The 11,958-nt window shown below is 39.6% G+C and overlaps 1 pseudogene; it reads right to left on the reverse strand.

Annotated features, from left to right (window-relative positions):
* Positions 1 to 10,987, reverse strand: LOC140938836 (uncharacterized; annotated as a pseudogene).
* Between the last annotated feature and the right edge of the window lie 971 nt (positions 10,988 to 11,958).

Genomic DNA, 11,958 nt, shown 5'->3' on the forward strand with positions numbered 1-11,958 from the left:
AATTTATACAACTATACCTTTATTCATTTAATACATATTGCGTATTTACATAATAATATTGCTTCATTTTATAATGATAATAATAAATTATTGAATGGCAGGAGTAAGATAAAATATTGTAGGGGCTTCGGTATGAATGGGGTCACTTTGATATATCGTGCTATTCTTCCAACTCATAGCCAGGCCAAGAAAACCAGAAGAAATGAAAGTCATCACTCTTCTTCCTCGTGTTCTCAGGACATGACGTCAATGGATATATCGACAGTGGCCTATTTCATACACGAATGTCCAGCTTTTGTCAGTTTCTATATATTTGATGTCATTCTTTAAAATAAATTAAAGGCTTTTAAACTTTATCTGAGTTTGTGGTCATTTCTGAGTGATACGCTGAGAATCTCGAGAAAAGCAATCTCCCTGTTCCCCACAGGACAGGCTATTCAGCCTAATGATTCAAATTAGAGGAAAAGGGAGACCATTATGTTGTATCTTTGTGTGCTAAAAGGTTAATCCGAATTACACATGTGCTTGATCACATGCCTGACATGTCGCAAAAGGCAAAACAGATAGTGCAAGATCTTTTTCTCGTACCAGCTAACTGATAAATAACCAATTGTCTAGTCTGTGTATACAGCAACCCCTTAGGATTTTTCCTCAGGAGGGCTATTTTGAATGGACCGGCACAAGTCAAAAACGAGGGTTGTATAAAAGAGCCGGCTACTTGGGCTCTCTAAGAAAGGGCATGACAGATTTCGGAAAATATATTGGAAGTTGGTGCGACAATAAAAATGCTTGTGGAAGATGTGAAACGTCGAACGCTTGGCAAAATTCTTGAAAGAAGACAACCTCTCTGACCATGACTCCTAAAACAAGCAAAACGACCCGTTCTATTTATTCTTCCTTTTTATATCTGCCTTAGGATAACAATATTCTAATCTTAGTAATATTCTACTTCACCATAACCGTAAGTGGAACAACTTGACCACCATATTTTTGGCAAGACCGCAGCAGTCTTTATAGGGCAAATTACGTTTTTTAAGTAAACGACAGAACTATGCGCCTTAAAATACAAGCATTTACAGTAGTTCTGTAAAAGCAACCAAGGATTTGCCAAGAAGAATAAAGCTGCGACTGGATTTGGGAGTTCTCGTCAAGTATTTCCACAACATTTAACAAAGATATTTTTGTACTTGTATACCAATTACGAGCCTTTCGTTGTAAACCAAGAAAGGTTCAATAACTTTGACGGTTCTCCACAAAGTATTTTTCTACCAGCACCCCCGAAAACCAAACGAATTCATACTCCAGTCATCCTTAAAAACGGACTTTCAATAGCATGGAGTGAGGAATGCGCGAGGTTCTCGAGGGGCCTTAGTTATGCCAACTGAGAATCTAACACGCCATATTTCCCATATTTCACGGGACCAGGAAAAATGTTCTTCGCGGGGCCTTTCTTAGGGTAATAAAAATCTGGTGGGCGCTTCAACATCACGCCAAACTCGGACGAAAGGGTCGGTGCTGGTGGTGGTGGTGCAGGTTTTTGAATTGATGTATTCTCTGGAACTAACTCAAGACTCTTTGCTCGGGATAAACCCGGATTATTTGGTCTCGGCGAGCTTTTGCTCGCTTGGCTGAGTTCGCTTCTTGCGGATATATTAGGATCACTATGGACAGTCGAAGGTTTTGATTGTTTCCATGGATTGTGAAGGCCACCAAAGAACCCACGAGCACTCGAGAAAAGCAGCCCAGCTGTACGACTGACAACACCCGCTGACCTAGGCGCGTCAGCACTAGAATGACTTTCAGGGGAAGGCTCGGGTCCGTTGGACGTTTCATAGCTAGGACTGTCAGGCAGAAGTTCAGGTGTACTGGACCCTTTACGCTTGCGATGACGTTTCCTCTTACTCTCACTGGTATTGAAGGTATTACCCTACAAGAAATAGAGTACTACAGTTAGTAATCATTTCTAGATTAAGAGTGTTTCTCAATAGTGACCGTTAGATTCTAAGACGAGGACGACTACAAGGAAGAGATTTTGTCAACGGCAAGAAGTGCAAGGCGTGAGCCAACACCATTTTGGCGGGAAAACATGACAGCCGTGGTCATTCTACTACGCGTTTTAACGAGAATGTCATGGAGGCGGAAATGAGTTATCAAATGTTAGAAGTTTTATCATCCTGCGGTCGGGAGAGGGCTCAAACTTCTTCAATAAAAATAACCGTTCTAACTTTTCTAGTAAAAAAGTGCAATAAAACTTTTCGGGATTACTATTTTCTGAGAAGAGGCAAAAAACCCTCTGAGTCGTCCATGCTCACAAATCTAAAGGTCTCTATTTTAGAATTGCTCCCTGCGAAAGAAATTCCAGCTTGATCAAAGTGGTGCAATATTTGTCGTGTGAGGAAGCAGCATGAAATCAGAGACAAGAAATCCTACTATCCTGTAAATACAGCCTACTCACATCGCTCCACGCCGTCCGGTCGGGACATTTATTAGGGAGTTTAAGATACGGCGACTACAGACTATGACTGCGGTTAAACATGCTATTGCGCATGATCAAAACCACGTGACCGTTCATTTTTCCCGCGTAGTCCTGCGGCTACAGTGAGTTGTTGAGATGTTCCGCGTCGTCGGGACTACGGAGAACATTTTGCTCGTATTTTGCCGTCTCGGTAATTCAAGAATCTCGTATTTTCGTAAAAAAGTTTTCAATTCACCTGCTTTAAGTGAGAGGGAAGCGAAATACGTAAGTTGTGTCTAATTTCTGCTCAGATTTATGCTTTTAATCCACTGTTGTGACTACATTTTTATCTGGCTAAGCTTATATTTAAATAAGCTAAGCTGTTTATACGCAGAATTCAGATTGACGGCCGAGGAGAAGAGAAATCATGCAGGTAACTTACTTTTTCTTTGCACTTGAAAAGTTTCAATGTTTGTTCGAACTGATTAGTGTGTCTTTCTACTTGTGTAACCTTTGTTTATGCGAGTTTTTGTATCGCATTTGCTGAATGAAAATGATGTAAACATCTTCGAGACAATCGAAACCCGGCATTTCAATACTTCAAACTATATCAGATCAGTACGTCGGAGAATCTAATAAATGAGCTATTATACTATTTCTGTCTATTTCTTTAGTATTTGACATAAGTATTCATGGGCGAAAAAAATAAAACCTGTGTAACCAAAACTTTGTTCACCAATTTCACCCGACGTAATTGCTTCCTTCAAATATGGAAGAATTTGTTCATTGATCTAAAGATAAGATCACATGCAAAACTGACTTGCATTTTTGTGAACTGTGATGAAAACAAGAAAATCTTTGCGTGTTGTTTCCCTCTCCGCCTCTTCTCTCGTAGTCTACTGTCTGTAGTGCAATCTTAACGTTCTATATTTGCACTATTCAACCCAGTGCTACAAACAAAAGACAACGCTCGTCCAGCCGTAGTTCGTAGTCCGTAGTCTCCGTATCTTAAACTCCCTATTAGGGAGCTTTAGCAACGACGACGGCGACGGCAAATAGGACGTCAAAAAAGCAATAGCTTTATTACGCAAAACAACAACTTTGCACGTGCATCACGCTTTTTTGAACATTTCTTTACCGTCCTTGCACGACTACGACGTGAAAATGCCTAATTGCAAGTTTTATGGAGACGTGAACAAGCGACGACGAATCTCTTTTTCTCTCTCTAAACTTGAGTGCGGTCCTCAAGAAAATCAACTCCAGGGAAACTCGCCTTAACTTGCCATTTTCAGCAAATTGGAGTAAACGCGACAAAGATTGAAAAAACGGGAATTCATTTTAAAACTGACGTTTTCGCTGCAGTTGCCGTCGTCGATGCTAAAGCTCCCTATTTCCTAGCGACGGAGAGCGACGAGAGGCGGCTGTATTTGCAATGGAACAGTATACAACCTATTCTTTCCCCTTCTGGAAATAAACAGAACTAGCGAATGATAATTCGAGCTTACTCTAGAAACCTTCTAGTGGACTAACATTTAACATTTAAATTCAAACATCAAAGATTAGCTTTCATCATTCAATTATAAAATACACAACTGCATTGTGTGAAAACCTACCTTTACTAATTTGCTGTCATGGTGATCTGTATCAGTGCCGCGTCCGATACTCTCCGGTTCCGCCATCTTGACAAAACTGAAAAGAAGCTGTTCTTTTCCACTTAACCTAGGAACTAAAATAAAAAACAAATAAATAACTAATAAAATAAATACGTTTGTACACTGTAAACATTGACCGACAATAGATGTTTCAGTAACTTGCAATGTGGTGGTAAAAATGAACAAATGAATGAACAAAATATATTGCTTCGATATCACAAATAAAGGGTTCTGAAAACCTCTTGTTGCATAAATGCGTTCTGAAGTATAATTGATATGAAAATAATATTCATTGTCATGCAGATTAAACTCATTTTCACGAGAAAACAATGTCACTTAGCCTCGTTTTGAAAATGAGAGTTTTTGAACTCAGAAATAGCAAACTAAAAAGTACAAGTTGATATTTTTAACTACTGAGCAGAACGTAAGGAGGTATGTGGGGAGACACTTCATGTTGATATCACGTTGATAAAATGCCAGATGAATATTCCTAGTGCACGAACGTAGTACTCACCTTCAGACAAGACAGAGGCTTTGCTGCGTTTGCTTTCTTCAATTGCAAGTCGAGGGGGGCCATGACCGTTCATAAGGTGCACTGACCTCCCGGGTGAGTTAGAAGTCACCTGATTATTGTTTCTCTTTGCAAACAGGACAAACAGAAGAATAATTAAGACAATTTCAATGCAAAGACCGATGACATGTCGCTCCACACTTCCTTATTGAGTGGATCCATACGGGCTTTCATATCAGCAACTGCGTTGGTCAGGTTATCCAGCTTTGATTGTAGTTTAGTGATCTGTTCCTTTTGGTTGTTGATCTGTAGAAGGAATGAAAAAAGTTTACATTTAAAAAGAAGTAACATTGGCTCGATTAATATGTGCATGTAAACAAGGCATTTGCACAGGAAATCGTCTACACTGTAGAACGTATACCAAACGAGGCGCTTGATGGAACGTGGCGAACGCCATCAAACGTAAATGGTTGCGCTAAAGGTTCTACCATCGTTAGACCAATGTTGACGTTATCTTCAAGTGATGGGCCAATAGAGGGCATCTGGGTGGAAGTAAGTTTGAAACTGTCTTTCACAGCAGTTAATTCATCCAACTCGAGCTTGTTCCATAGCTTTAATTCGTTGACAATTGAGATCGTTGACAAGGAGCACGCTCAGTCGAAATCCGTGTGTTGCAAAGTAGGGCATCCACGCCAAGTTATTGTTATTGTACTAATCTTGTCCAATCTCAAACGGATAATTTTTAAGAGGATGATAAACAAAATGCCTGTGAACGTTCATTTTTGCGAATTGAGGGGTAGAAAATGTACGGAAGAGTAAACACCAGCTAATAAGAACCTACATTATTTGAGGCCTGGCAAACAAGGCTCTTTTATTTTGGGGTAGTTATTAGTAATTTAGGCTCAGAACGTTCTTTATTACTTCAGGTTCTTCATTTCTATGAAGGAGATATAGTTGTTGACTACCAGAAAAATGAAGAAACTTGAGAGTTTGGTCGTTAAATATACAGTGTTTATTCACAACTGTACATTACAAACCTTCATGCAAAGTTCATGAAGACAATTACAATCTGTATTTTTTATAAACTTTTTTTTCGTTTTATGAATTACAGTAATACTTCTATCTGTAATTACAGTTTGGTGTGAGTACCTTCTTGTAATATTACTTGGCAATCTCGAAGTCAAACTCCTTGGTCAAAATTTTTATCTTTACAGTATTTACCTGTAAGTCAGATACAAGACCCTGCTTGATTTTTCTTGGCTAAACAGGTTCTTACATTTTTGGGTATTAAAATGCCAAATTTCTGCCAGCAGGTCCTTAATCCACAGGTTGTTATTAGTGGGTGTTTATTCTATTTTGTGAAGGTTCAACTTCCTCAGATTAATGTTAAGCTAAGAACATGAACACTCGCTTCGACAAAGGATAGACTTACTGATTGCTTCGAAACTCTCACCACTTTTTCCCAACACTAAGAATTATAAAGATCATACATACAATAGTTTCTGCCTTCTTGGTAGCATTGGTCAACAGGGCAACTTTCTTATCCGAGTTCTTCTGTAATTCTTCCACTGACTTGCGGTATCTGTGACCGGAAATAAGGCAACTCTTGTTAGCATCATAAAGCATCAACTTTGTTTCTCTTGATATGATCAAAACCAGACAAACACAACGTGCATTCTAACAAGAAAAGACACACGGCACAAGCTGCAGTTCTGAAGATTTAAACCTGTTTAACTCCCCCCACCAGAAAAAAAAAAAAGAGGGCGGGGGGGGGGGGGGGGGCGGGGGAGGAGAATCTTCACAATGACCTTAAACATGAGCCTGAATTTCAGACAACTATTTTGAGTCGTTTTTACTTCCTCAGTAACGTCTGAATTTCAAGCTACATAAACATAACTTCTTTGAAGAAGGAACTAACAGATACGAAGTTAAAGGATTGTCCCTAGCATTTTCTCTGAGCACTCTAAATTACTTTTATTTCACTCTGGTCATGTGCTACAGCACAATGGTTTTAGAGCCCAGCTACAACTGTGGTCCAAACCGGTTGATACAAATTGAAAAAGACCTATTTTTTCCTGTCACTCGGACTAAAATGAAACCCCTCGCTTAAATGAATTGCCTTACTCCCCCTTCCTCTCTTCCAACGATTTTTCGAGTAATACCGAGGCCCGGTTCCTCAAAAGATGGTTACGTTTAACCCAGGATTAAGCTTAGTTTTAAGGAAGGTTTTCTTGTCTAAGGACATGCAACTAGAGCTAAAAAAGATACTGTTGAGCCTTTACCCCGAAACACGAAAGGTTACTCTAAGCAATATGTAGGAAGGTAAATTAAAAAACGGGACAAAATTATAATCCTGGATTAGCACTAATCGACCTTTCAGGAACCGGGCCCAGGGCCGGGTTGTTCAAAGCTGGGTTAAGATAACCTAGGGTTAGTGCAAAATATGAATTCAGATATGAAAGCTTAAAAAGTAAATTCAGTTTAATTCTTTTTGTCAACAAGTTGATATTTGGATGGTCTTAAAAACAACAGAGCAAATTATCCGAGAAAATGCTTTTGAAAAAAGAAAAAGAAACTCGGGTTAAATTTAACACTGGGTTTAGTGCTAATCGGCCTTTGAACAACTGGGCCCAGAATTATATGCACTGGTTTAAAGGCCAAACCACTATTGAATAGGGGGTGGGGGGGGGGGGGGTGGTTGGGGTAATTTTATAAGATGTTTAGAGGAGATAGTAATATAGCGCGTAATTCAAAAAAATTAATAGATGGAACCATCTAAAGAGTTTTGTCCATCAGGTTGTAAATGTACATGTAGCTTTAGTCTGGGACCAGGCTCTGTGGTGGAGGAAAAGGCAAAAAACGGGGCGAAACAGCCAAAAAAAGAAAAAGACAACAACAACTACAACTACAACAAAAAACATGGACTGGGGTGTGGGAAAGGGCAGTAGAAAAAAAGAATTCCCATCCCGTTGTCATTTCTGCCACTTCATTTGCTGATTGCTTTTCTTTTTTCGCCTTTTCCCTTTTGCAGCTGGAGCCTGGGCCCACACAAATAAAGCTTTAAAGAGAACATGGTGCTGTAACCACTTGTATCAACGAGAGATTGAAGAGATTTGTAAAAGTTACCTCTGATGCAGCTGTTCCATATACAGGGTCCTCATGTTCAAATTCTGTTCCAGAACCTTGATCTTGTTACTAAGACGAACAAATATGGATTCCTTCTGCCCTCCTGACCCGACCCCTGACAATACTCCAGCTGAAGAAGAAACAGCAGCTTGTTGAGCTTTGCTGAGGATTGAAGTATCTTGAGTAGCTTCTGCTGACGATGCTGCAGTTGAAAACTCATGGTTAGACAAGCTTGTGTCTCCAATAACAGGAGGAGCTGGCAATGGAAGAACAGGGTCTGAAGTGTCAGTAATTTCAATACTAGGAGGAATGGTAGGCTGAATAACTGGATCCACATTTTCAGATTCCAACATTTTGGATGTCGATTTTGTGCTTTCAATACCCAGCTCCTGGTTTTCCAAATCTGGTTTCAATCCTTCACCTTCTGTTCTAACTGGCTCTAAATTTATGCTTGAAAAATCAGTTGCTTTGGTTGATTCTGACGCTTCAATGGCACTATGTATAGGCTCTTTTTAAAAATGTACCTCTTCAGGTAATTGAGCAGTACCCTCGCGTCCATCTTTGTCAGTGAGTTTTGTCTCCAAGACGTCAATATCTGGAGAAGATTGCGACATAATGTGAATTGAATTTGGCCCTTTGCATTCCGATGGTGTAGCTTCGGTTTTATCTTTACCCTCGCTACCGTTTAATTCATCAGTAACAGTTACATTGTCTTCTATTTTCTCTTCATCTTTGGAACTTATATCCTTCACATTCAAAGGCAATGGCTGTTGAGAAGTGTCTTTTGTCACAGAGTGTGCCTGTTCACTTCCTAACACAGTTGACGGTCTGTCAGGAATGCTTTGTACAGGTTGTTTATTTAACTCCTGCTGATCGTGTAACTTGGATTCACCTTGTGGAACATCAACAAAAGAATCCTTAATTACTGGCACTTGGGAACTTTTAAGTACCACAGACGAAGAAGCTGGCAGAGTGGCATTTAAAGGTAAGGATGTATTAACTGACACTTCTGCTAATGAGGGGGTTTTGTCATCAGTTTCCCTCTTCTTCTCATCCTCTGAAACAAAAATGTTTAGTGACTTGCTAGGTTGCAAAACTCCGAGCGAAGGGTCAACATATTCTGAAACTCCCGATGCGCCTGAGCTGGTAACTTCACTTGATATTTTCAGAACTCTGGAAGATATTTCAGGAATGATAACAGAGAATTCTTGGTCTACGATATCTAATTCAGCACTCTTCTCTTCTGAGTTGTCAACAGTAGATGGCTCTCCAGCCTGTTCTGCAGGAACTTTCTCTTGGTCTTGACTTTCTTTCTTTTCATAAGATTCACCTTTACCTTTTTCATGAGTTACAATCAAATTTCCCTTGTAATCACCACTCGTGGCTAAATTCATTGATACTGTAAAGTTTTCATTCTTTGAAAACAGTATTCGTCCCATAAAGCACCCCAGACTGTAGTGCCCCAATACCTGAGCAAACAACTGGCATGCCGACGGAGCAGGGCTGCATGTACGAGTCTCTCCCTCGTAACCTGCTTTGCTGCAAGGTGGACTATCTTCATAGCTTATATTACCAGACACACATTTTCCTTGTGAGGCATTTCTATCACGACTGTGACCTTGCTTTACTATACAGGCATTGTCACTAGTCATTTGTGAATTTTCGTTGAGCTCTTCATGACCAACAAGAGTGACAATTTTGCCCTTGCTTTCACCTAGGGATTCCTTCTCAGAAGCAGTCATTTTATTGTCTTGGGCGCCGAGTTTACTATCGTCTCCTTCCTTATCTTGCTTGTTATCATGCCCATTTCCAGTGAATTTCTTGACCAGATTAAAAACCGTATCAGCTGCTCTTTCCAGCAGATTTTGCTCCTCGGGTTGATCTTCAACCTTGGCACCAGGATCAGAAGGTAACACTGGCACATCACTGTCACTGTTATCGTTCTCTTCCTGTCCATCTGTTTCATGGTCTTCCAGCTCTTCCATCATGCTGCTGCCGTGCACACGCAGAAGGCTCAGTGGGTAGTAATGCTCTGAGCCAAAGTGAGTCAACATCTCAACCTAATTGAATTAAGGACAACACATAAGGTACTTACAGCACTTATGTCACACTATTTGCTACAATGTATCTGTTTAAAAAAGCTAAAAATTGTCTTCGCATCGACTGGATTCCAAAAAAAGAAAGAAATTTCTACCTACAAGGTACTTAAAATAAGGGATTCGTTGATAAGACAACTATAAGAGTGTCATATGTGCAATGTCATGTTCTTTAAAGCCTTAGACGAAATGAGCATGATAAATGTGTTGTACACTAAATATGTCGCTCATTAAGCCACAAGAAGGTGAAAAAGGCACGATATATGAGTAAAATATCTCGTTCTTTAAGCCTCGATGAGACAAAACAAGTGCGATGAATGTGTAATAGGATGTTAGAAAGTTGCTGAGCATAATAAACCTTCTGGCCACAGCTGTTCAAAACTTGGATAGCACTATCCACCATATAAATCACTATCCAATGGATAAGTATTAGGGAAACCAGTTGTGTTATCCAGTAGATACTGACCTATTGGGTGGATAATGTTATCCATTTTTTAAGCAACTGGGGCCTGATAACTAACTTTGGCTTTGGGCGACTTGACAGCAAACTGTTCACAAGATTCATACCTTAAAGTACTTGGCATAGATTGGTTCATCTAGTGGAAAAGTTTGTATTGTCCTTTCCTCGCGAGCTTGAAATGTCCCTAACATAGTCCACTCTCTCGTGGGATATCTTTTACTGACATACACCCGAAAGCTTTCAGGAGTAGAAGAGAATAGTTCAAAGTTTGCAATTTGTATGCTTTTGACTTGAGCCAGGTCACATAACTCCACAATAAACCACACTTGTGCGCTACACGGATTTAACATATACAAGTCTCTATTTTCGACCAAAATACTGTCAACATTAGATGCTTCACTATTGTGATCTAAGATCTTTGCACCACAGTCTACTGAAGCATAATTGCTTTGTTTTCGTTCCTTTAATTTCTTGGGTTTGGGTGCAGCTCCACTTGAGTTCTCAGCACTCTGCTGTTTACTTTTCTCTTCTTCCTCCTGTAAAACTCTTCTTTTAAATTCATCAAATGAAGGCATTTCTTCTTCCTTCAGTTTGGTTTCCTCTTCTGCTGCTTGGTTTAAAGCTGTCGTTATGCTGTCTTCTTCCTCTTTTGGACTTGTTGCTGAAGGTGCAGTAGGCGTGGGCTCCCTGCTGATTGGATTTGGAGGGCTGCAATAGTAAACAGAAAAAAATAAAAAAATAATACTAAAATAATATAATATAAGGTAACATATAGAGGAAACTAATGGTGTATTATTTTCATTCTTTAAATTTACCCTTTCATTTATCTGTTTTTCACCTTGTGGTATTTTTTTAATTCATTGCTCAGTAAAGTTTACTTACAAAGAGTCTAAAACTGAAGAGAACACCTCTGGCTCTTTTGTTGCTACCACTCCCTCAGAGAACGTGCCAGCTCTAACATTTTGACTTCCCTGGGATGACCGAATCTGGCTTGGATTACTGGGAGGTATAGGGATTACTGATGAAACCATGTATTCACTTGGTTGTGAGTATGAGTCACTGCTACTTGCATGGTTTACGACAGTAATGGACAAATCAGCATCATAGCTTGGGGTGGCTGGAGCCACTGTTGGTGTAACAAGTTCTTCCAGTTCTGATGTGAACAAGAAGACACTTGAGGAGGCTTCTTGTGATGTGGTCAATGAGTCATCTGATAAAGGCAATTCTTGAGATTCTTTCTGTAATGAACAAAAGAGGGAAATAAATTTTAAAGAGTTCTTTAAACATAGCCAAAACATTTTAATACTATAGATGACTGTGTCAATGCCAGTCAGCCAACTTTTTGAAAGCCATATAGTTGTTAATTATGCCACTCATGCAAAGTCAATCTGCCGAGGCCCCGTTCTCCCTATGGAGGAGGAGAGTAATTCGAACCAATAAGTTTCTACAAGACAAGAGAGTTGTGAATCACAAAACTCATCTACCTGACGTTTGCTTCCCTACAACAGGACTTAAGTGTGGAATGAAGTACATGTACTCATTATAACTGTACTTTAGTAGAAAATGTCACTTTTGAATTTTAAGGAGGCTGTATTTCTGTAGCCAGTAGATGATAATGTAGCAGCCAGTTGAACATATCAGGGCATATCATGTTAACA

This window comes from Porites lutea, chromosome 5, assembly GCF_958299795.1.
Source record: "Porites lutea chromosome 5, jaPorLute2.1, whole genome shotgun sequence".
Taxonomy (NCBI): domain Eukaryota; kingdom Metazoa; phylum Cnidaria; class Anthozoa; order Scleractinia; family Poritidae; genus Porites; species Porites lutea.